Raw genomic sequence first — 22,700 nt, forward strand, 5'->3', positions numbered from 1 at the left:
GTGTGGAGACTGACAACATGGGAATGAGAAGTCCATAACGGCAGGCTGCCTCTGGGAGAAGCCTTATGTCAATCAGTCTTCATTCCATTTCTCATGAAAATTGAGGTTATGGAAGAAGAAAATGTAGGTTTATTAGTGAGCTTGATGAAATTTTTATGTTAAACATAATTGTTGAAGGTTAGAGAAAAGCAACTCTCAGCTCATTGACACCTAATCATATTTGGCCCTAAATAAATCACTGTAGTCTGGTAGATGGAGACCACCCCTTCTATTTGTATTCTTTTAATTTACTTTGGCAAGTGTCCCCTTTGGCTAGTCCATCCTTTCTAAAGATGGTGCCTCATAGCTGTCTGGCTGAATAAGCAGTCAGGGAGCCAAGGGAAACTTCCAGCCTCGGGGTCAAATCAGGCCCTCAGCTTAATTTCATCTGGCCCTTGGGCTGATATTGCTGGTTGTTACTGCTTCTTCTTAGAGAACAACAAAGGTGGGTGGGTTGTTCAGGTAATTCCACTCACGGTAGATGAACTGTGAAAAATGATCATGAAATTAACCATTTCCAAGAGCATCAGATAACAAATAGTTCTCTGAAACTTACCTCCTAAATGAACAAGATGTGACTTCCTACTGAAATTCAACCATTCTCCTTTCTGTCTCCTCATTTTTTATCCTCCATCTTTTCCCCCTCCTCCCTTCTTTTTCTCTTCTTTTTCTTCTCTCTTCTCTTTTCTTCTCTCTACACTACCTCCTCTTTTTTTTCTTACTTTCTCCTTTCTTCTCTCTACTAATCTTCTTCTTTTCTTCTCTTCTGATCCTCCTCCTATGTCTGTCCCTTTGCCTCAGTTTTTCCTATGGTGCTCTGTCTCTCTGTCTTTCAACCTCTTTGTCTATCTCTTTGTTTTTCTCTATCTCTGTCTCTCTCTGCCTCTCTCTGTCTCTGCCTCTCTCTGTCTTTCTCTGTCTGTCTCTCTGTCTCTGTCTCTCTATCTCTCTGTGTCTGTCTCTATCTCTCTGTCTCTGTCTTTCTCTTCCCCCCCATTCTCTCTCCCCCCTCAACCTTTACCACTCCATTCTACCTTTCTTCCGTCCTGCCTTTTTTTAAGTCATCATATAGATCTGAAATACGTATTTTACTCATTGAATGAACATTTATATTCCTTTTTCCTGAATTTAAAAATGAGGTAAAAAATGTAAAAATTCTCTAAAATGAAGAAGAATACGAATTAAAGTTGCTTTTAGTATCTGGGTCTTCATTTTTTTCTGTAAGCCAGTGATCTTTGACAGAAAAAAATGGTTCCTCAGGGGTAGGATAAGATGATTGGGGGAGGGAGGGATACAAGGGAAAAACACATACCAGTTCCCAGAGTTTTGCTAAAGCTATGATGGAGAAAATCCATACCAAGCATCTAAAGGAAGAGGTGTGGAGGGTGGTCACATCAAGCTTTTTCATTCTCCATTACTAAGAAAAATGAATAAGCCCAGATTAGACTTCATTATGTAGTCCTGCATCACCCATCACTCATACCATAATGTCCCAGGCTACAATGACTGTACTCGACTAAATCCATAGCTTGGTTCAAAAGGGGAAATCCAAAGTCATCACTTTGGCACTACCTCCCCCCTAAGGGAACAACCTAAAATTGTAAAATTCCAGGTGAAATTTTCATGTTCATTGAAAATGGTTTTCTATTCTTCTTTAAAGAGAATTGTTGTTTTTAAGGAAGTCTGTCAGCTTTAATATTTGGGAAATGTCAACCAGTGCTGAAAATTGATTATTCCCCCACAAATAGGCAAGGGACACTCCCATTCCCATAAGACATTAGATAAAAGGTCCCCAGTATTGAGAGGACTGAGCCTTTCTCCTGGAAATGTGTGGGGGGGAAGCACTGATAATACCGGTTCTTCCCCTCTCATTGCCCACCCCAGCAATTCTCATTGCCCTTTAAAGGGCATTGCTGAGAAAATATTTAATGCCCTCTAGGGTTGTTCAGAACTGCTGATAAGATTATCAGGAACAAAAACAACAGTGGGGCTAAGAGGGGTGATTGTTAATACAGAATCACAAAATGCTAGACCTGGGACAGCTAAAGTGGTGCAGTATATAGAGCACCAGCCCTGGAGTCAAAAGGACCTGAGTTCAAAAGAGGCTTCAGACACTCACTACTTGTGCAACCCTGGTAAGCCATTTAACTCTGATTTCCCCCCCCCAAAAAAAGTTAGACCTATAGGAGACCTTAGGTGGACCCTCAGATGGGCAATAGGGACTGGACCTGTGATTTCATTGGCATAGGGAGCTCCCAGGGTGGAACTTCCTCTCCCAGTGTAGGTTGGACCTTTTCTGCAACTATCTAGAGCTATCTAGAGCTCTGAAAGAACTAAATGACTAGCCTAGGGTCACACACTGAGTATGTGTCAGAGGCAGGATTTGAACTCATATGGTTCCAATTTCAAGGCTAGCTCTGAATCCACCCAAGATACCTCTCTGGTAGATACCAAGCTTCTCAAAATATTGTTTTACTTTGTATAGAAAGGAGAGAGGGGCAAGAGGAAAAGAAAGAAGATAGAAGAGACAGGAAAATCCATGAAGGCTGATCAGGACCTCTAAGGGCCAAAGAACAGCCTCTAGGACAGGGTTTCTAAACCTAGAGGAGAGGAAGGGGGTCCTGTGAACAGATTTTGGGGGGGATCTTCAAACTTGGTTGGGATAACAATTATACCTTTCTTTTCACTAGCCTACAACTGAAATTTATCATTTCTTTCCATTATGAAAGTAGGCAACAAAATATTATTTTAAGTTTTTAGGTTTTACCAAATGACCAAAGGAGTCCATAACACAAAAAAAAAAAGGTAAAAAAAAAAAGCATGCTCTAGAGTGTCTATGTGTCAAAGAGGATAAAGAAGAAATGGAGAGAAAAACAATATTCATGTTTGTAGGGGCCAAAGCCAGAAGGTAGATATCTGGGGTCCCAAAAGAAGAGTACTTGAACTCTTCCAGGGGTCAAAGGAAGGCAAAAAAATAAAGGGTTAAATAGACTGGACTAACTAGAAGAAATGTAAGCACCAGGGTAAGGGCCTGGTGGTAAAACCTATTGGGAAAAATGTGAACAGTGGTGAAATTTAGTGCCTGGAAAGGATTCTTAAGAGCTTTAAATATGGATAGCTTATAGCTAACATGTATATAAGGCTTACAATGTGCAAGACACTGTGCTAAGCACTTAACAATTAACAATTAACAATCCTGGCAGGTAGGTACCATTATTATCCCCATTTTATAGATGAGGAAACTGAGACAAAGAGAGGCGAACTGTCTTGTCCAGGGTCTCACAGCTAGTAAGTATCAGAGGCTGGCTTTGAACTCAGGCCTTCCTGACTCCAGGCCCAGTATTCAATCCACTGCACCACCTACCTACCTGCCCTAGGCAGCTAATGTAACTAATGTGAAACTACACCTGTAATGCACCTTAACTATACATAATTGATACCTGAAAAGTCTCTCCTATCCTGAGAAAGACTTCCCAGTGAAAAGTATTAAGTTCCTTGTGAACAGGGACTTAATTTCATTTTGGTTTTGTATCCTCAGCACCTAGCACAGTGCCTTGCACATAGTAGGTGCTTAATAAATGTTTACTGAAAATCTTCCATATTAATTAGATTGGATTGAATTTAGCCAGTTGAACTGGGAACTGGATTGTAGGGTATCCAAATAGGAGGGAAAATTTGGGGCAAAGGCTAGGACTTTGGAGTAGAGTGGTCTTTGATGGAGAATTTTTTCCCCTTTAGGTGATGTCAATGAATGGTGAAGGGCACATATCCCAACAGTTGAAATGGTGTACCAAGAATAATATTTCCAGAAGCATAGATATTAAAGATGGGGTAGCTCTAAATAATAACAATAGATTGCATGTTCATAGTGCTTTAAGGTTTAAGAAACCACTTTACAAACACTGGCTCATTGGAACCTTACAGCAACATTGTGGGGTAGGTGTTATTATCTCCATTGTGTTGATGAAGAAAACTAAGGCTGGGAGAAGAATGTTTTGAACTGGATACATCTCCCCTAGGCATCTCAAACGCAGCATGTCCCAAACAGAGCCCAGCCTAGATATTTTGGACTACATGTTCCATAGTCATTTTAAATTCAACATGTCAAAAGAGGAATTACTATCTTTCCCTCCCAGATCCACTTCTCTTCCAATCACCCTTATTTCTGTTGAAATAAGCATCTCATTATCCGTCTAGTCACCCAGGTTAGCAACCTCCGTGTCATTCTTAACTCCTTACTCACACTCACCCCACATATCTAATCGGTGACAAGGTTCTCTTGTCTTTTCCATATCTAAAATCTCTCTCCCATATGTTACCTTTTCTCAACTCAGACAGCCACCACCTTCTTCAGATGATCTTCAACTCCCACGTGGACTCTCTATCTCAAATCTCTCCCTTCTGTAATCCACCCTCCACCTAGTATCCAAAGTGATTTTCCTAAATGATTTTCCCTACCATGTCATTATCTACTCAACCAAATCTCCTGACTTCCTATCTCCTCTAGGATACTCTGGCATTTAAAGCTCTTTCCAGCCTGGCTGTATCCTACTCTTCCAGGTTTTTTTATACATTACACCCCTCTACACATTCTGCAGTCCTTCCTATGCTGGCCATCTTCTTGCTCCTCACATACAATACCCCATCTCCAAACTCCAGGCCTTTGGGTTGGTTGTCCTTCATACTGTCATTCATCTCTACCTTCTGGCATCCCTGTTTCCCTTGGAGACTTAGGTCAAAAGCCACTTTTTGTATCAGGTCTCTCTTGGTCCCCCCAGCTGCTAATGCCTTACCCTCCAAGGTTTTATTGTACCTGTGTTACTGTATAGGTATTATATATGCTTGTGTATGTGCATGTTGTCTCTATTAGAATAGAAGCTCCTTATGGGCAGGGACTCTTTTGCTTTATCTTTTTATCCCCAGCACCTAGAACAGTGCCTGCCAACACAGCAAATTCCTAATTAATGTTTGTTGGTTGATTAATTGAGTGTATCTATTTGTATTTTTAAGGATTCTCATTTCAGCTCTCAAGAATTAACAATCAAGGAAATAATGGCTCCCTCACAGAAGGGGAGGCCCCCAAAACAAACTTTGCTTACTTAACAATTTTGGTGAAGGTCAGCCCCATTCTCAGAGGCTAATTTTTTTTTCCTGTTCTTGGCTTTCATCCCTCCAATCTCATTTTAAGTACTGTTTTGCTTTCAACGTTGTTCTTCTGAGAAAATGAATTCTATTTTCTAACATCTTCCAATAAGTCTTCTCGTCAGGTATTACTAGTTGGATGGAAACCAAGAGTCCTCCCTCTATCAAAACAATTGAAACTTCATTCCTTTCAGATTAAATTAAAATGAGTTAATCAGACATCTTTCCATGGCATTGAATACTGGCCTTACCTAAAAGCGTTCACTAAAAGCTAAATTATCTAAAAGCTAAATTATCTAAATTATTCACTAAACTATCTCCAGCCCACAAGAAATCACACTGTGCGCAAGGAAAAGCCCTAAATAAAAATAGAACCTCTGCCTTATGTGACAACACAAACCCTTTGTGTCCCTAAGCAACTTATGACACTGGAAAGCATGGGAAGAATTGATGACAACAAAAAGGGCTAAGGAAAAAGAGATTTAGTCCAGTAAATATATTTATGGACCTTGATTGCATTTCTCCATAACGTTTATAGAGCTGGGAGATACTTTATAGACTATTCTCTAGGTATAGGGTCATGGATCTGGAGTTGTAAGGGACCTCAGACATTTGGCCCGACCCATCATTTTGAAGATGAAGAAACTGAGGTCCAGAGAAGTTAAATGAATTGCCCAAGATGACATAGGAACAACACAACAGAGCTGGGATTCAAACCCAGATCCTCTGCCTTCAAATTCACTCTTTCCACTGCATTATGTCACTGTTTTATTGCTGCCGCCTTTGACCAACAATATCCATATTTAAAATCTGTGGAAAAACAAGAAGGAGGGAGGCGGGAGTTGGTTTTCACAGGAAATTCATTCATTTGTGGATTTGGATAAACTTGAGAAAGTCTAATAGAGGTCACTGTCATTACTCTGTGGGCCCCTCCACCACACCAAGTCAGTCAGCTGAGCTCTCCCTCAGTGGGCACAGCCTCTTTTTGTCCCTTTGACAAAATTTCCTCTGGCATGAACAGAGCAGAAACCTTAAACACACATCGCTCTAAGAACCAGATTACATAATGTCTCCATCACCCCCCTCATGACAGCTACAATTATGAGTCAATCCCTGGTTTAAATATAAAACAGGAACCTTCGTTTTTCCTCCTCTGACTATGTGGCAGGCTAAGAGGTCTCTGAGCCTGTCAGTTTGAAGATCTGAGCTGATCCCATAGTCACTGATTTAGCATGAGACCAAAGGAGAGTGTAATTAGATGAAGCAAAGTGTTGCTCCCGGCCCAGATCATCTTTATTTAACCGTTGCCTACAGAGTAAACAGAAATAACTCTCCTCTTGCTGTTTCTGCCTCTCAATCTCTCTTTGTTTGTCTACATCCATCTCTCTCTGCCATTGTCTCTCTGTCTCTGTCTGTCACTATCTCTCTTTGTCTCTGTCTCACTGTGTCTCTAAATATCGGTGTCTCTATGTCTGTCTCTTTCCTCTCTCTCTCTCTCTCTCTCTCTCTCTCTCTCTCTCTCTCTCTCTCTCTCTCTCTCTCTCTCTCTCTCTCTCTCTCTCTCTCTCCTTTCTATATCTATCTCTTTCTTTGTCCTCTGCGTTTCTTTCTGTCTTCCCCCTACCCCATTATCTTTTCTATATAATTTATGTCCTCTGATCCTTCAAATCCAATCAAATAAAATTCCCATTGCCCCAAGATGACCCTTTAGTGAACATGTGACTGTAGATTGCAGTGTGCCCTTATAGTCCCTTCTTTGTAGCACCCCCCCCCCGCCCCGCCCCAGCCTTCCAGTTCATGAGGCCTTGAGTTGCTCAGATAGCCTCACGTGACCAGCAGCTCCATAAAGCCCCACCTAGCTGCCCATACGGCTCTTTGAATAAACATTGGCCACCCCAGTACTTAGAAGCCCAGTGCTTGAGTAAATAACATTGCCTTCTGATGTTCAGGGAGCCCAAGACAGGATGAATAAGACACCCCCTCCCCTCCATTGCGCAAAGGGCATGGCAAATAAAAGACTTGACCTAGATCTCTAGAGAGCCTTGGCATAGAAACCAATGGGCCAAGGGCCAGCTGGTAAATAAAGGGGAGGTCTTGTCTTGATTTTTCTGGCATCTAGACAAATCACCAATAGAGAAAAGGACTAGGGAGTTGGGTAAGTGAACCTCATTCACATCTTTCAAAAATGGAAAATCAATACAACATTAAATAGTAAAGGAGATTTTACCTTAGTTGATGATATTGATTTCACATGTCTCTTAGTTGTTGTCCATACTGTGGAAGCCACTGGTATTTATTTGTATTTAAGATGTCTACTGGCTAGAACCCTGGACTGGGAGTCAAAAGAAAGAAGTAGCTGTAACTGGAAAGATCACTAGACTAGAAGAAAGAGGCCTAAGTTCTGATCAGTTACTAGCTGTTCGACCTCGGGTGAGTTGCTTAACTTCTCTAAGACAGCATCTTTATCTTTAAAATGAGGGGTCATGTTAGATGATCTCTATAAACATATATTTGTTATAATATTAATATATTGTATTAATTACATTATAGTTATAATATAATTAATTGTATTAATATCATATTGTTATATTAGTACATTATATTGATTATACATTATATATTTGGGGGGTACATATAAAATTTTCTAGTGGTCTGTATAGGCAGTGGCATTGGGCAGGAAAACCTGACTTTAAATCTGGCCTCAGACACTTCCTAGCTTTATGAACCTGGGAAAGTCATTTAACCTCTGTTTGTCTCAGTTTCCTCAAATGTAAAATGGGCATAATGATAGCACCTAACTTGCAGGTGTTGTGATAATCAAATGAAATATTTCTAAAACTGCTTAGCACAACACCTGATACTTCATGGGCACTATAAATATTCGTATTCCTTCCCCTACCCTAGTCTTTGCTCTACAATTGCCATACTATGCCCCAATATAACAATTACTTCTTTGAGACTGTTTTTCCATCTGTAAAGTGGGAATAATTACACTTGCTTTGTCCCTCTCAATCCCTCCACACAATTTCTGGGGAAATTGTGATTGCAAGATGTCACATGAGAAGAATTTTGAGTTGTTTTAAAAGATGCCATAAATATCAGGCATTCTAACATCCCTTCAAGAAAAATGAATATATAAATCCACATTAAAAAAAAACAGAGAAATTAGAAAGCATTTTTTCATATCGTGATTGATTGCATGAATGAATGAATGAATGAAAAAGCATTTATGTACCAAGTTCTATACCAAGAACTCTTCACAAACTTATGTATATATATGTGTGTGTGTGTTTATTTGTGTATATTCATACATGTATATATGAAAGATACTCCCTGCTTTTAAAATGCTCACAGCTGGAGAAAACAATATGTGTAAAAGGACAGATGGAAAGGCCTAGGAGCCTTCAGAGTTTATTGCCTTGGAGGACCTTACAGCCTAGAGGGGAGCGGCCAAGCACTATTAAGAAGAGAGTAGGCCTAAGAGTCAAAGTGTAGCTAAAATTCTGAGCTCCCTCAGGGAGGGGTGGAGCTGTGGGGGATGTAAGATCAGCAGCTGGACAGCCAGGAAGGAGGAGAAGGACATGTTGGCAGGAACATTGGCCTGGGGGCTCGGCAGAGGAAGGACAGCCTGCTTTGCACCAGCTCCAGGTAGGGGTTACTTGGCTATCCGGATGGGACGTAATGAAGAGCTGCCATCATTTAGACATTTGCTAGAGCTTTCTTTCTGCCAAAAGCAGAATAGCTAATTACTTCCTGACTTCTCTTAATATTTTTGTCCTTCAAAAGATGAGGGAAACAACTGGGATATGTTACACAAAGAATTCCTGACTTTATAAAAGGAATCACGAATCATTCATTTAGCAAGCATTTATTAATCATCTGCCATGTGCAAGGAGCTGTGCTAATTCCTAAGGATACAAAGACAAAACAAAACCAGCTCCCTCCCTCAAGCAGGTTACACTTTACTGAAGAAGTGCCAGATCATTTAAGGAGGGAAAGAGTACTAATAACTATGGGATTCAAGAAATGCCCCCCCATAGAAAGGAGCATCTGTGCTGAGACTTGAAAGAAATTAAGGCATCCAAGAGGCATAGATGAGGGCAGTCCAGGTCTACAGGACGGCATGTGCCCAGCTCAAGGAAGAGCAAGGAGACAGTTTGGCTGGAACACAGTGTGTGAAAAAGAGCAATGTGACATGAACCTGGAAAGGGAAACCAAAGTCCAATTTGTAAGGGCTTTAAATATCCAGCTGTAGAGTTTGTGTTTTTTACCCTTGAAGCAACTGGGAGCCACAAGAGATTATTGAGTAAGGGAGTAATGTGGGTCTTGAGTGATAGAAAAAAGTTATTTTGGCAGCTGTAAGTAGGATGGATTAGGGAAGGAGAAATTGAAAACAGGTAGATCAATTGGGAAGCTAACACGAGAGTCCAGTGAGAGCCAATGATGGCAGTGCCTATATGAGTGGAGAAAAGGGGATAGATATGAAAAGTGTTGTGAAGGCAAAATCAACAGCATCTGTCAACTAAATGGATATGTGGGATGGAGAGCGGAAGGTCAAGTCTAGGTCATTAATCTGGAACCTCAGAGGAGACTTTTCTAGCATATTCATTTGAGTGGTTTTTTAAAATCATTAAAGTCGTTAATGGGCCAGCAGAAAATACTGAAAGTTAAAGTATCTGAGGCTTAGCCACCAGAAAACTAAAAAGTAATCAGAAATGATCATCAAATCCCTTTGAAAGTTTCATGTAATACAAAAGGAAAAATGGAATTGAATGTAAAAAACCTTTGGTTTATATATAACTTTGGGTAAAACATATCTATCATGAAACTTGAAATATACCCAGATTAGTATTATTATAACACTTCTTTTTTTATTCAATAAATTTTAATAATAAATTCAGTAATAAATTTTCTTTAATAAATTTTATCCGAGGCTGTTAGGTAACACCATGGATAAACTGCTGGGCCTGGAAGTGGTCCTGAGTTCAAATACAGTCTCAGACACTTACTAGCTGTGAGACCCTGGGTGAATCACTTACCTTCTGTCTCAATTTCCTCAACTATAAAATGAGGAATTATCTCACGAGATTGTTGTGAGATCAATAGTAGGTGTTCCCTCCCTCCTTACAGAAATCCTTTCCTGATCCCCCTAGCTGTTATTCTGCTCTTCCTCCTCAAATTATGTAGTATATACTTATTGTATGCCCTTAGAAGAATGTAAACTCCCTGAGGGCAGGGACTATTTTGCATTTTGCTTTGTATCTAGGGCACCTAACACAGTATCTTGCACCTAGTAGGTGCTTAATAAATGCTTGTGGCTTACTTTTTTGACTGCTCCCTCACATCTGGGCTCTAGTCACCAGATGGAACAGACTTAAGGTAGATCACTGGGGAAGCAAGGGGAAGACCTGCAATTTCATCCTACATTCATGGCATGGACATGAAGCAGAGAAGTAGCATATGTGGCTGCCTTGGGACTCCAACTGGTTACTACCCTCTGTCCCTCTGATGGGATGTGGGAGGGTGGAGCTATGGACTCCAAAACCTCCAAGTGCCTGGCACATAGTAGGCTCTTAACTGCATGCCTGTTTTCTGATGGTAGTGAGTCCACAAAATAGCACTCCCCTGGAGTGGTTCCTTATCCAAACTGTTCTAAGTTACTCATTAATTTTTCCTATGTGTGTATGTACGGGGAGCGGAGAGGACTTAGAGGGGAGGAGGTGGGATCTGAACACTGTGTTGAAATGGTTAACCCTAATTAAGTCATGATCGTTTCCCTTAAGTGGTATTTCTTGTAAGTATATGGCTGTTGGGTTGAAGTGGTATGCCCCCTACTCATCTCACATTTATGTACTCATGAATTCTCTGGTTGGAAATAAAATTTTCTTTTCTTTTCTTTTCTTTTCTTTTCTTTTTCTTCAATTTGCTTCCATCCCTTTCAGGCGACTGATGAAAACACCCAGGTTATAGATCAAACAACCCTTAAAATAGCAATATTAAAATAACTGGCAAGGCGTATTTCAAGCAATATGAAGCAACTGATGATACACAGCCTGCATAACCATTACTGACACTGACCCACTTCCCTGGGATGTTTAAAGAATGAATGAATGATGGACTGTATGACTCTGTGCAAACAGAAAGCATGATTCAGCCTTGCCAATGCGAAGAAGCATCCACTCACTCAGAAGCAGTGACGCCTTCCCCTTCTGAATGCCCCCATACTCCCTAGGGTCATTTCAGGAAGTGTTGGCAGTCCTGTCTTACTCTGTAAACCTCTCCCTCCTCCTAGCCTCCAACTCCTCCTGTTCCTCCGAATAGCCAATGTCCCCAACCACCACCTGTCTTCCCTTCTTTCTAGTTCAGGTGGATAAGTGGCCTAACACTGTGAGCAGGCTAGTGTCTGCATGCCCTGATGCAAATGCTCATTTGAAATCAGAGCATGATCAAGCCCCAGTAGTCACAGATTATACACATGAACAGAAGGTTCAGTAAAGGGCCCAGCTCCGATTTCGAATGATTTTTTTTTTCTAGAGCTTAAGGAGCTTTAATATGTCATGGATTAGCAAATGTAAAACTAGAAATCATTTAATCTACCTCCCCTGATCTTGTACATGAGGGAAGTGAGGAATGAAGCCGTTATCTGTTACCCACAAATGGAGTGGGAACAAGCATTTACTAAGTGCCTACCATGTGCCAGGAACTTCGAAAAATGCTTTATACAAATTATCTTATTTGATCCGCACAACAATCCTGGGAGGTAAGTACTATTATTGTCCCCATTATACAGTCGAGAAAACTGAGGCAGGCAGTACTTAAATAACTTGCACAGGATCATGCAGCTAGTAAGCATCTGGGCCCAAATTTAAGCTCAAGTCTTCATGACTTTAGGCCTACCTGGCTGCCTTACAGATTTGTAGCTCTGAAATTCCATGATTCTTGTAGTAGAGCTGAGACTGGAATCCACATCTCCTAACTCCTGATCCAGTTAACCTTTCCATTACAGTGTTTGGTCTCTCTAATGCAGTACTCTCATCACAGAAGGGGTGTGTTGGTATTTAACAACCAGCTCTTTGTGTATGTGGGGGGGGATACAAATGATCCATTTTTTATTTAAATTTAATCTTCATTATTAACATTTTCTCTACCACTTTTCTTAAGTCTAGACAATCAATAAAATGATAAATCAATCCCTGACTTGTAGCATTTGCTGATTTCCCTGGTGTAAATGATCACACTGAAAATTTGACAACTGGCTATCTAGCCAGTTCAAGCTGGCTCCAGCATACCCCTGCATTAAGTCACATGGATGGGGGGACAGGGTAGAGGGGGGAAAGTAACACAAGCTAAGTTTCCTTTTTTTTTTTCTTCTTTATTTTGCTTTTTGGTGAAGCAATTGGGGTTAAATGACTTGCCCAGGGCCAGACACCTAGTAAGTGTCAAGTGTCTGAGGTCAGATTTGAACTCAGGTCCTCCTGACTCCAAGGCTGGAACTCTATCCCCTGTGCCACCTAGCTACCTCATTTTTTACTTTTTTTTTTTAATTGAGTCAATGGGAATTAAGTGACTTGCCAAGGGTCACACAACCAGTAAGTGTCAAGTGTCTGGTCTGAGGCGGGATTTGAACTCAGATCCTCCTGACTCCAGGGCTGGTGCTCTATCCGCCAAACCAACTAGCTGCCCCCTAAGTTTCTTTACCAAAGTGATATAACTAGTCAAGATTGGAACTGGGGTTCTATTATATAATGTTATCTGAAAATCCAGTGGAATTGCCCCCCCCAAAAAATAAGCTGTTATCCAAATCAGCTTATTTATAGAGCACCTACTATGTGCATAGGCACTATGCCCCTTGTTAGATCCTAGCTCTTCTAAAAAGAATGAACTATTTCAGGGATGGGCCCAGTTACGTCATGTTCCGGGTCTGGATGTGACACTGCTTCTGGGCCCACAGCAGCATGACCCACACCCTGCCTCTGAGAACATGGAAAAAGATGAGCAACAGCTTCAGAACCAACTCCCTCCCCCCAAAGCACATTTTCTTTTCTGCCTCAACTTTTGCAGTTAGACAGGTGAATGAAGAAGGGCCCAAAGAAGCCTTTCAAAGCCCCATCTCTGGGTGGGGTCAGTCTGGCTGGAGTCCAGACTGAGTCACACCCATCATGAAAACCTAATCTGTTTAATGGAGAACTTGATGCTTTTTGGAGAAGAAAGACAGAGAGACCAGAGACAGAGAATGACAGAGAACAAGGAAGGGAAGGAAGGAGAGATGGCAAGAGTGAGGTGGGGGGAAAGAATGAGACAGTGAAGCCCAAAGTAAGACACAAAGAGAGGAGAGAGGGTCAAGGAAACCAGGAGAGGGAGGGAGAGGAGAGAAGGAAGGAGAGATAGCAGGAAGGAGGGAGGTTGGAAGGGGAAAAGACACATTGAGAAAGGCACAGAGAGAGATAGAGACAAGAGAGTCAGATATAGATAAAGACACAGGGAGACAGAGACAGAGGGAGGACGATGACATGGAGGAGAGAAAGAAGGAGGAGGAGGAATAGAGTGCAACAAGGAGGGAAGGAGAAGGAAAAAAGAGACAGAGACACAGAGACAGATTAAGGCAGAGAGAGGCACACAGAGACAAGTAAGACAGAAAGAAAACAAGGGAGGGAAGGAAGAGGACGTAACAGGAGTGAGGGACAGAGCTGGGAGGGAAGATTGAGACAGAGAGGAAAACAGAGACAAGAGAGTGTCAAAAAAATAGGAACAAGGAAGAAGGTGGCAAAAGAGAGAAGGAAGGAGAGAGAGGAGGAAGAAGAGGACAGAAAAAGAGAGGAAGAAATAAGGGAGGAAAGAAAAAGAAAACAAGAAGGAGGGAGAAGGGGGTGAGGGTAGAGACAGAGATACAAAGTAAATCAGAGAGATATCTAGAGAGACATAGAACCAGAGACAGAGAGGTCCCAGCACGAAGGCTCCCGAGCAGTCTGTAAGTAACCAAGCCCACCGACAAAGGTGCACACATGCTCTGGAACAGAAAAATCTTGACAGCCCCTTCCTCCTCCCCACGTCTGCAATGAAATGGGCTTTAATGGCATCAAAGGGCTGCTCTCAATGGGGTTTCAGAGAAGCCGAGTGGTGTTCCCTCCAGAGGGTTCCTTTTCTACTTGCCAGCATTCCTCTGCCCTCCGAATGGAAAGGAGTAGGCCTTTTTTTGGGGGGAGCCAAACCCTCATTTCCATTCCCCTCTCATACAGCCTCTGTTGTATCTGCAGGGCCTGCAGAATGTAACCACTGCTGCCGCGGGAACAAAACCCCCATTCATCGGCTGGACCAGCTTCCTTTCCGCGCCGCTCTGGCCACCGAGGGGTTGGCTCGCGGCACGCTATGGGACAGACCCAGGATTCGCTGGCTGAACAAAACTCTCAAAGGCTCCCAGTTCAGTATTCTGAAGCTGTCTAGTGGGCTCCTTTTTTCACTGGGGCCCTACAATGAGAATCAGCTGTCGCTCGCCCTCATTTCTGAACTTGGGCGGGGGGGGGGGGGGGGGGGGGCCGGAATACATGCACACTGACATCTTTTCATGGAGGAAATCCTCAGTTCAATCACAGCTCATTATAGTTAAGATGTCAGCTTGCACTAACCTCCGCCCCCAGCTCCCCTTCCCCCTCCACCCCCATTCCCTCCCGCCCCCACCTTTCTTTCTTTTTTTCCTTTTTTTTTTTTTTTTTGCTTGGGATGGTATGTTCCAAAGGAACAGAAGTTATAAGGCCACATTGTTTCTAATCTACCGCCTCTGAAATCCCATCCCAGGGGTCATTTCCTGACTTTTGTGTCCCTGCAATCCTCACCACCCCCCACCCTCCTCAGAATGCCCTCATTCCTCTCCCCCCCCCCCCGGGCTGTGACTGAGCAAAGGACATAATTGCAGGGCTTCTCCAGTCGCCTTTTCCAGGACTGAAACACTCAACACGTTTTAACTTTGGAGCTGTGGTTTCACACCAAAGATCAGCTTTCTGTTTTTCACTCCTGGGGAAAAAGAAAAAAAAAGAAGAAAAAAAAATCCTCCTACAGCCATCTCACTTCCAGCAAGGTTGCTCAGCCCAGTACAGAAAATAAACATTCAGAATCCACAAGGAGTCTTTAATGGTCAAATAAAGGTGGCTGGATCTCCCAACCTTCTCCTGACCGAACTCAGATGAAGGACCAACTTCCTTGCCTCTTCCCTAATCAAAAACACAGACGCCAAAATCTGCTTTGCTTTCTTGTGAGATCTGGCCCAATTTAAACCCTGAGAATCATAGAATTATAGAAATAGAAATAGCCTTAGAGAAACCACATGGAGGGGCGGAAAGCATGCTGGACCTCCCAGGAAGCAGAGGATGTGGATTCAGATCCCAGATCTACCATTTTCTACCATAAGCAAATTATATTACCTCCTTAACCTATATCCTCACCTGTAAAATGAGGGAGTTGGGCAAATGACCTCTTAAGATCCCCTCTACTCCAAGTAGATCCTGTGAGGTAGGTAACTATGTGACCATCAACATTCAAGCTCTATGGGGCAAAGTTTCCTCATCTCTAAAATGAAGGGGTTACATTAGATGACCTCTAAAGTCCCCTCCACCCTAAATCTATAAACCTCTAATCTTGTCCAATTTCAGTTCATTTTTTGTTGTGGTTATTCAGTTGTGCCCAACTCTTAATGACCCTTTTTGAGGTTTTCTTGGCAAAGCTATTGGAGTGATTTGTCATCTCCTTCTCCAGCTCACTTTACAGATGAGGAAACTGAGGCAAACAGATTTAAGTGACTTGCCCAGAATCACACAGCTAGTAAATGTCTGAGACTGGATTTAAACTCAGGTCTTCCTGACTCCAGGCCCGGTGCTCTGTCAGCTTCACCACCAACTCATAGTTGACAGATGAGGAAACTGAGTCTTAGAGGAGGGTTAAGTGACTTACCCAGGGTTAGGAAAAAGCAAACTGATTTCTAGTAAATTCCTACCCCACACACATAAATCCTAAAGATAATTTCCCCAAAGGACATTTTTCTAAGAAAAAAATGTATTACTCAGGAATGTGTGGAGTTCAGGTTTTATGTGTTTCATGTTTATCTCCAAATTAGAAACCACTTCCCCTTAAGTTGTGAAAAGGGGGAGGTACAAGTAATGGTTGGGAGTCAGTCTCCAAATACATTTCCTTAAGAGTGCCTCGAAGTTTCTTCCGTTTCCTGCATTTGAGGACACTGACCTTTCTCATTAAAGTAAATGTTTTAAAGTGCTGAATGTAATTTCAAAAAAAATCATTGTCTACTATTTTTTGGCTTGTTTCTCTTTCCTGGGAAAACACTCAATCCTGAGTCAAGCTCCAGGGGCAGGGCCTTGCAGTGGATGTTTCTGAAGATCCCAAAGAACTAGTCGTGTTTCATTATACTACACATGCAAATGCATGGGAAACAACACTCAGAGAACACAGTCTCTGAACAATGGGAGCTAAAAAGCTTAGAGCCAAACACATTCTTTTATGTTTCTGAAAGAGACCATACTGGCAAGCCTCAAAGCCAAATAGTTCCATTCAGAGAAAGGTAAAACCCAGGCGACAGGAGGGATAGACTACATCCTGCCCGACCCTGGGGAGCACAAGCTGCCGACCACACACTTAACACTGAGCCCCTCTGGAGAGAATGTAAGAGGAGCTACCAATTAAAGGCAGCTGGCTGCTCTGTCCCAGCAGGTGATTGCATCTATAAATTGTTACTTTCCTATGCTGAATGTGTGCTGGCGGTCTCACCTTGACGCTCCACTACCTCAACCTCAGGGCCCTTTTGCAGTGAGGTGACACACTGAGCCTAGAGTCAGGAAGTCCTGAGTTCAAATGCAGACTCAGACGGACATTTACTAGCTGTGTGATTCTGGGCAAGCTATTAAATCTCTACCTACCTCTGTTTCTTCAATTGTCAAATGGGGGGAAATAATAGCACCTACCTTTCAGGGTGGTTGTGAGGATCAAATGAGATAATATTTGTAAAAAAAAAAAGTGCTTAGCACAGTGCCTGGCACATAGAAGACACTAGATAAATGCTTATTCCCTTCTCTCTAATGCTTATCCCTAAACTAACAATATTTAAGTGGGCAGATAGATATAATTCTAGCCTAGTAATTTCTCTCTCTGAGGAGAACAGAGTGGCCTTTGGCCCCAACTTCCTGCTTCCCTTCCCGGCAGGGATTAAAGCCTCCCTTAAAGAAGGGTGGGGGGAGAAGAGGCTAGAGATGTCTATTCTGCCTCCTTAAAGGGGTACAAACATAGTAGTGGTATAACTGGGTCAAAGGGCATGGGCTGTTTATTAACTTTATGTCTTCAGAATTTCATTCTTAGAAGCTTTCTATCTCTCCTGGGATGACTTTGCCTGGAGAATTTTAATCCATGGGAGGGATGAATGAATGAATGAACAAATGAATAAAAAATCATTTATTGCACATTTACTGTATGCCAGACACTATGCTAAGTACTGGGGATCCAAGCAAACAAGCTTACCCTTGTCCACAAGAGCTGAAACCTTTGAAACTTTTTAAACTCTAGAGTGAATGTTAAACTATTCCCAGCTTTCCGCTCCTTCTCAACCACAAATTATAAGATTAAGTAACTTCCCCCCAAGGTTCCCATCATCTCTGCCCCAACAGCTACTTCCTCCTTCCTGAGAATCAGGTGAAAAGTGGTTCCACTCACTGGTTCCAGTGAAGAATGAAATCATCATTAAGGCAAGCCAAGAAATGATGAGTCTGCAGAAACAGAGTTCCATTGAATATCTAGATTATTCTAGATTACTCAGATTCCTTCGTCGTTATTGAAGTTTCCCCATTACTACAATATCATGCTCCCATGGCAGTCTTGTATTGTCTCCCTAACTCCTCATCAATTTCCTCTTGGTGTCCAGGTGGTCCATCTACCAATATTGCTTTGATGTCTGCCTCTATTGCCTTTCCCCAGGTGCTCTTCATCATATTTCCCCACTCTGGTTCCTGGATCTCTTCGTGTTAGTGCATTTTATTAATACACAATGCTATTGCCTACCTCCCCACCTTTCACAAATTCTAGTCCTTTAGAATAAACTATCCTGTTCCAGAAATACATTCCAGACATGAGTCTTCTCCCATTTAGTCTCAGGGATGTAAGTGAAGTCAGATTTGCCTCCTCACATTGGTATCATCAATCCACCACGCTTATTGCTCATACATTTTGCATCTTGGGAGAGATATGAGTTCATGTAATTTATTGCTAGTCCATTTCCTGGATATTTGTTTCCTATAAATTTCTGAGCACCACTATTGCTATTTTTCCTTCATTTTAGCTCCACTTCATGTATCCAGTTTATTGGATATAGGTAAACAGTTTCCTCCTTTCCCTTTTCTCCACTTCTTCCTCCTCCTCTTCCTTCTACTACTAATAATGATGGCTTGTAACCTTAACTTGAGTCTATTAGGTAGATTTAGAAAATAGGGCCTGAATTCGTAGTAATTCTGCACTTAGAAGGGTATCATGAAATGATTCATGGGTATGCCTCTATTTAAAGAGCAAAACTCCCTAACTGGACTGGGGGAGATGGGGTTTGGAGATCTCAGTCTTATGCTAGGAAAGATCTCTCTCCCCTGGGTAGTCCTCATTGCAGCCTCATGCCACAAACAAAGGGACATGCAGCAACACAGGAACAGAGTCAACCACAGGTGTTTATGATAGATACTATTAAAGTTAGCAAATGCATTCTTTAACAGAATAAATTTAAGAAAAATACAAATAGGGGCATTGACTCTACATAGTCTGCCTTGGCTTTCAAAGAACTATAGAATTGGGGGCAGCTGGGTGGTACAGTGGCTAGAGCATCAGCCCTCAAGTCAGGAGGACCTGACCTGAAATCCGGCCCCAGACCAAATACTTGACACTTACTAGCTGTGTGACTCTGGGCAAGTCACTTAACCCCAATTGCCTAAAAAAAAAAAAAAAAAGAAAGAAAGAAAGAAAAATACAAATCAAGTTTGGGGCACAATGTAGGGCAGGCCTCAGCTGGCTTGTTTCTCTCCTGCAAGCTCCTTGGATACAAACAAACACAGTCACACACACCTCCCAGTTTGGCCATTCAGATAGAGGTCATCTCTCATGGTCTTAAAGAAAGATGGGGCAGATGCCAGCTGCTGTTCCAGTCTCCCCACCACTGTGGGATGATAGTAATCTCTCTCTTCTTTTCTCGTTTTCCTTAAAAATCCCAAAACTCCAAGGAGGGGAAAGGAAGTTCCCCTACCCCTTTCTGTGGGTTGCTTTTGTGTTAGTTTTGGTCTCAAACACCAACTTTTTTTTTTCTTTTCTTTTAAAAATGAGTTTCCTTATCTTGTCAGCAATGGAAATGCAGCGGCCACCCATACTCCTGATTCCACTGCTGATGGGCCCAGAAACTTTGACCTGCTCCATTTCCAGTCTGGGCAGGTTTACTCTTCTTCAGGCAACCTGATCCCTCTCACTACTATCATTTCTGGTCCCTACGCTTAGCACAGGACACCTGATTGACCCCAATACTATTAAAGCTCCAAACTCCCAAACTGAAGTGATACTTCGGCCTCAGTCTCCCTAGCAACAGGAATTATAGGCATGTACCACCAAAACCAACTCAGTTACCATCTTATCAACTTGCTATTCGCTTTCCAGCTTTGTCTTTCTCTTCTGAATGCCTTGCCTTCACTCAGCAGCAATAGCTGAGAGATTTTATATGCCTCTAAGATCTTCAGGGGTTTTTGGTTGTTGTCCCCCTCCCCCAGTCTTCATAATCTTTAGATTCCTTCCGTCAGTATCTTTCATACTTATGTGAATCACCAGAAGAAGTGAGTAGCAGTCATCAGAGTTGACAAGTTTTCTGAGGTTCTCTACCACATCCTGGATATATGTTCTGGGAAGACAGAAGACCTCTCATTTGTCATTGTTAGAACAACAAATCACTGCCTCAGTATCCTTAGCATGTAGTCTCCAACTACCACCACTTCCCCTTCTTCTGACCACCACTAGATGATGTCTCATCTGACAACATCAATGAAGCCACATCTTTCAAGAAGGGCAAGCATCCCCAACTGATAAACGGTCAAAGGATATGAATAAGCTATTTTCAAATGAAGAAATCAAAGCTATCTATAGGCATATGAAGAAGAGCTCTAAATCACTTTTGATTAGAGAAATACAAATTAAAACAACTCTGAGATACCACCTCACACCTACCAGATTGGCTAATATGACAAAAAAGGAAAATAATAAATGTTGGAGAGGATGTGGGAAAATTGGAACACAGATGCATTATTGGTGGAGTTGTGAACTGATCCAACCGTTCTGGGAGAGCAATTTGGATCTATGCCCAAAGGGTAACCAAACTGTGCATACTCTTTGATCTAGCAATACCACTACTGTATCTGTATCTCAAAGAGATCATAAAAAAGGGGAAAGGACCTACATGTACAAAAATATTTATAGCAGCCCTTTTCATGGTGGCAAAATATTAGAAATTGAGGGGATGCCCATCTATTGAGGAATGGCTGAACAAACTACGGCATATGACTGTAATGGAATACTAGTGTGCAATAAGAAATGATGAAGAGGCAGATTTCAGAAAATCCTGAAAGACTTGTAAAAACTGATGCAAAGTGAAATGAGCGGAACCAGGAAAACACCGTACACAGTATCAGCAGCATTGTGTGATGATCAACTGTGAATGACTGAGCTCTTCTCAGCCACACAGTGATCCAAGACAAGTACAGAGGACTCAAGAAGGAAAATGCTGTCCACCTCCAGGTAAAAAACCGATGGACTCTTAATGGAGATTGATGCATATTTTTTCACTTACTTTATTCTTTCTTGTGGGGTTTTTAAAATCTGTTTCTTCTTTCACACCTGTGAATAATATAGAACTATTTTGACATGATAGTATATATATATATATATATATATATATATATATATATATATATATATATATATATATATAAACCATATCAAAGCGCCTGTCATTTGCAGAAGAGGGGAGGGGAGGGAGGGAGAAAAATTTAGAACGCAAAATCTTGTAAAAATGAAGGCTAAAAATTTTCTTGAAATACAACTGGGGAAAAAATAAAATACTATTAAAAAAAAAAGAAGGGCAGGCAGCTACTTGGTGATCAGAGAGTCTAGCTCCCTTCTCTCTGGAAGAGCCCGTATCTAATATTTACTAGTGTTCAGTAGCCCTTCTTTTTCCTTCCTTTTCTCCTAGGAAGCTAAAAGACACCATGGAGAACACACTGGGTCTGGAGTCAGGAAGACTTGAGTTCAAAGCCTGCCTCAGAGACCTACTAGCTATGTGACCTGGTGTAAGTCACTTAACCTTTCTCTGCCCCAGTTTACTGATCTGTAAAATGAAGAGTTTGGACTCCACGGAAATCCTTTTCCCTTTTTTTTTTTTTACTTTGAAGTCTTTCTTCTGTCTTTTGTTTTGTTCTCTTTTGTTTTAAAAGAAGACTTGTCCCTTTTAATTTGGAGAGTAAAACATTCTTCAACACCCTTTACTTCTCTTCAAGGAGGGAGATCAGCCTAAATTTTAAACATATCTAGATGACAAAGTACTTGGCACTGGCAAAAAGGCAAAGTTCTCACCGCTCTCCATATTTTCTGGAAGCAAGGGCCTTATTGTCTGGTATCACTGAAAAGTGCAGCAAATGACATTCTCCCAAAGAACATGATGACAATCTGACTTCAGTCTACCTTGGCAGTGATCTTGGTGAGAAGGGTGGAAGGTGCTTACTCTTGGGAGATGCAACATTTTTATCCCACAAATTAAAAGGCCTCAACCCAAGGACAGAAGCATTCTTTCCAGTGGTATAGATAGTAACCCTTCCAGGCCTTCTCATCCTGTGCAATTCTTGTCCATGTCCTCTCATGAATCTTCCACAGACAATCTATCCAGCGCATAGAGACTTTCCTCTAGGCCTATTAATACTCTATGGGAAACAGTGCTGTACTAGCTCACCATATGCTGTCCTTTGCTTTCAGTATATGGCTGGCCCAGTTTCTGTTCTGTTCTGTCCTACGTGACATCTTTGGGGGAAGGGAGATAGAGAAGGAGCGAGCATTTTTAAAACACCTACTACGTGCCAGATTTTACAAATATTATCTCATTTGATCCTTGTTTTCTTCAAGAGTCCCAAAACTTCCACATGAAACATTAAAAGCTTACAATTCTGTGAGGTAAGTGCTATTATTATCCTCATTTTACAGGTGAAGAAACTGAAGCAGACTGACCAACCCAGAATCACACAGCTAATAAAGAGTCCGAAGTCATATTTAACCCCACGTCTTCTTGATTCCAGGCCCAGGGTTCTATCTACTACATCACTTGGTTTCCTCTCTTTGTTCACAGGCCATCACTGGTAACATTCTCAACTCCATTGTCCTTTGGCTGACCAGGTCTGGATACTTCAGAGATTATGATGTTCTGTGATTCCATTAGCCAAAAGAAATGCAAATTTAGAGAATCCACT

At 41.8% G+C, this 22,700-nt stretch overlaps 1 long non-coding RNA gene across 3 annotated transcripts; it reads left to right on the top strand.

Annotated features, from left to right (window-relative positions):
• The first annotated feature begins 1,982 nt into the window (after window positions 1–1,982).
• On the top strand, window positions 1,983–16,475 carry LOC144456328 (uncharacterized). 3 transcript variants are annotated; one of them, XR_013485399.1, is made up of 3 exons: window positions 1,983–2,174; window positions 7,490–7,611; window positions 14,436–16,475. It is a non-coding gene; the product is annotated as an uncharacterized LOC144456328 (long non-coding RNA). The 3 variants fall into 3 exon arrangements; XR_013485401.1 differs by lacking the exon at window positions 14,436–16,475 and adding an exon at window positions 11,124–12,378; XR_013485400.1 differs by lacking the exon at window positions 1,983–2,174 and adding an exon at window positions 7,063–7,336.
• Window positions 16,476–22,700: the final 6,225 nt, after the last annotated feature.

This window comes from Phascolarctos cinereus, unplaced genomic scaffold, assembly GCF_003287225.1.
Source record: "Phascolarctos cinereus isolate Bilbo 61053 unplaced genomic scaffold, phaCin_HiC Scaffold_3;HRSCAF=262, whole genome shotgun sequence".
Classification (NCBI taxonomy): Eukaryota; Metazoa; Chordata; class Mammalia; order Diprotodontia; family Phascolarctidae; genus Phascolarctos; species Phascolarctos cinereus.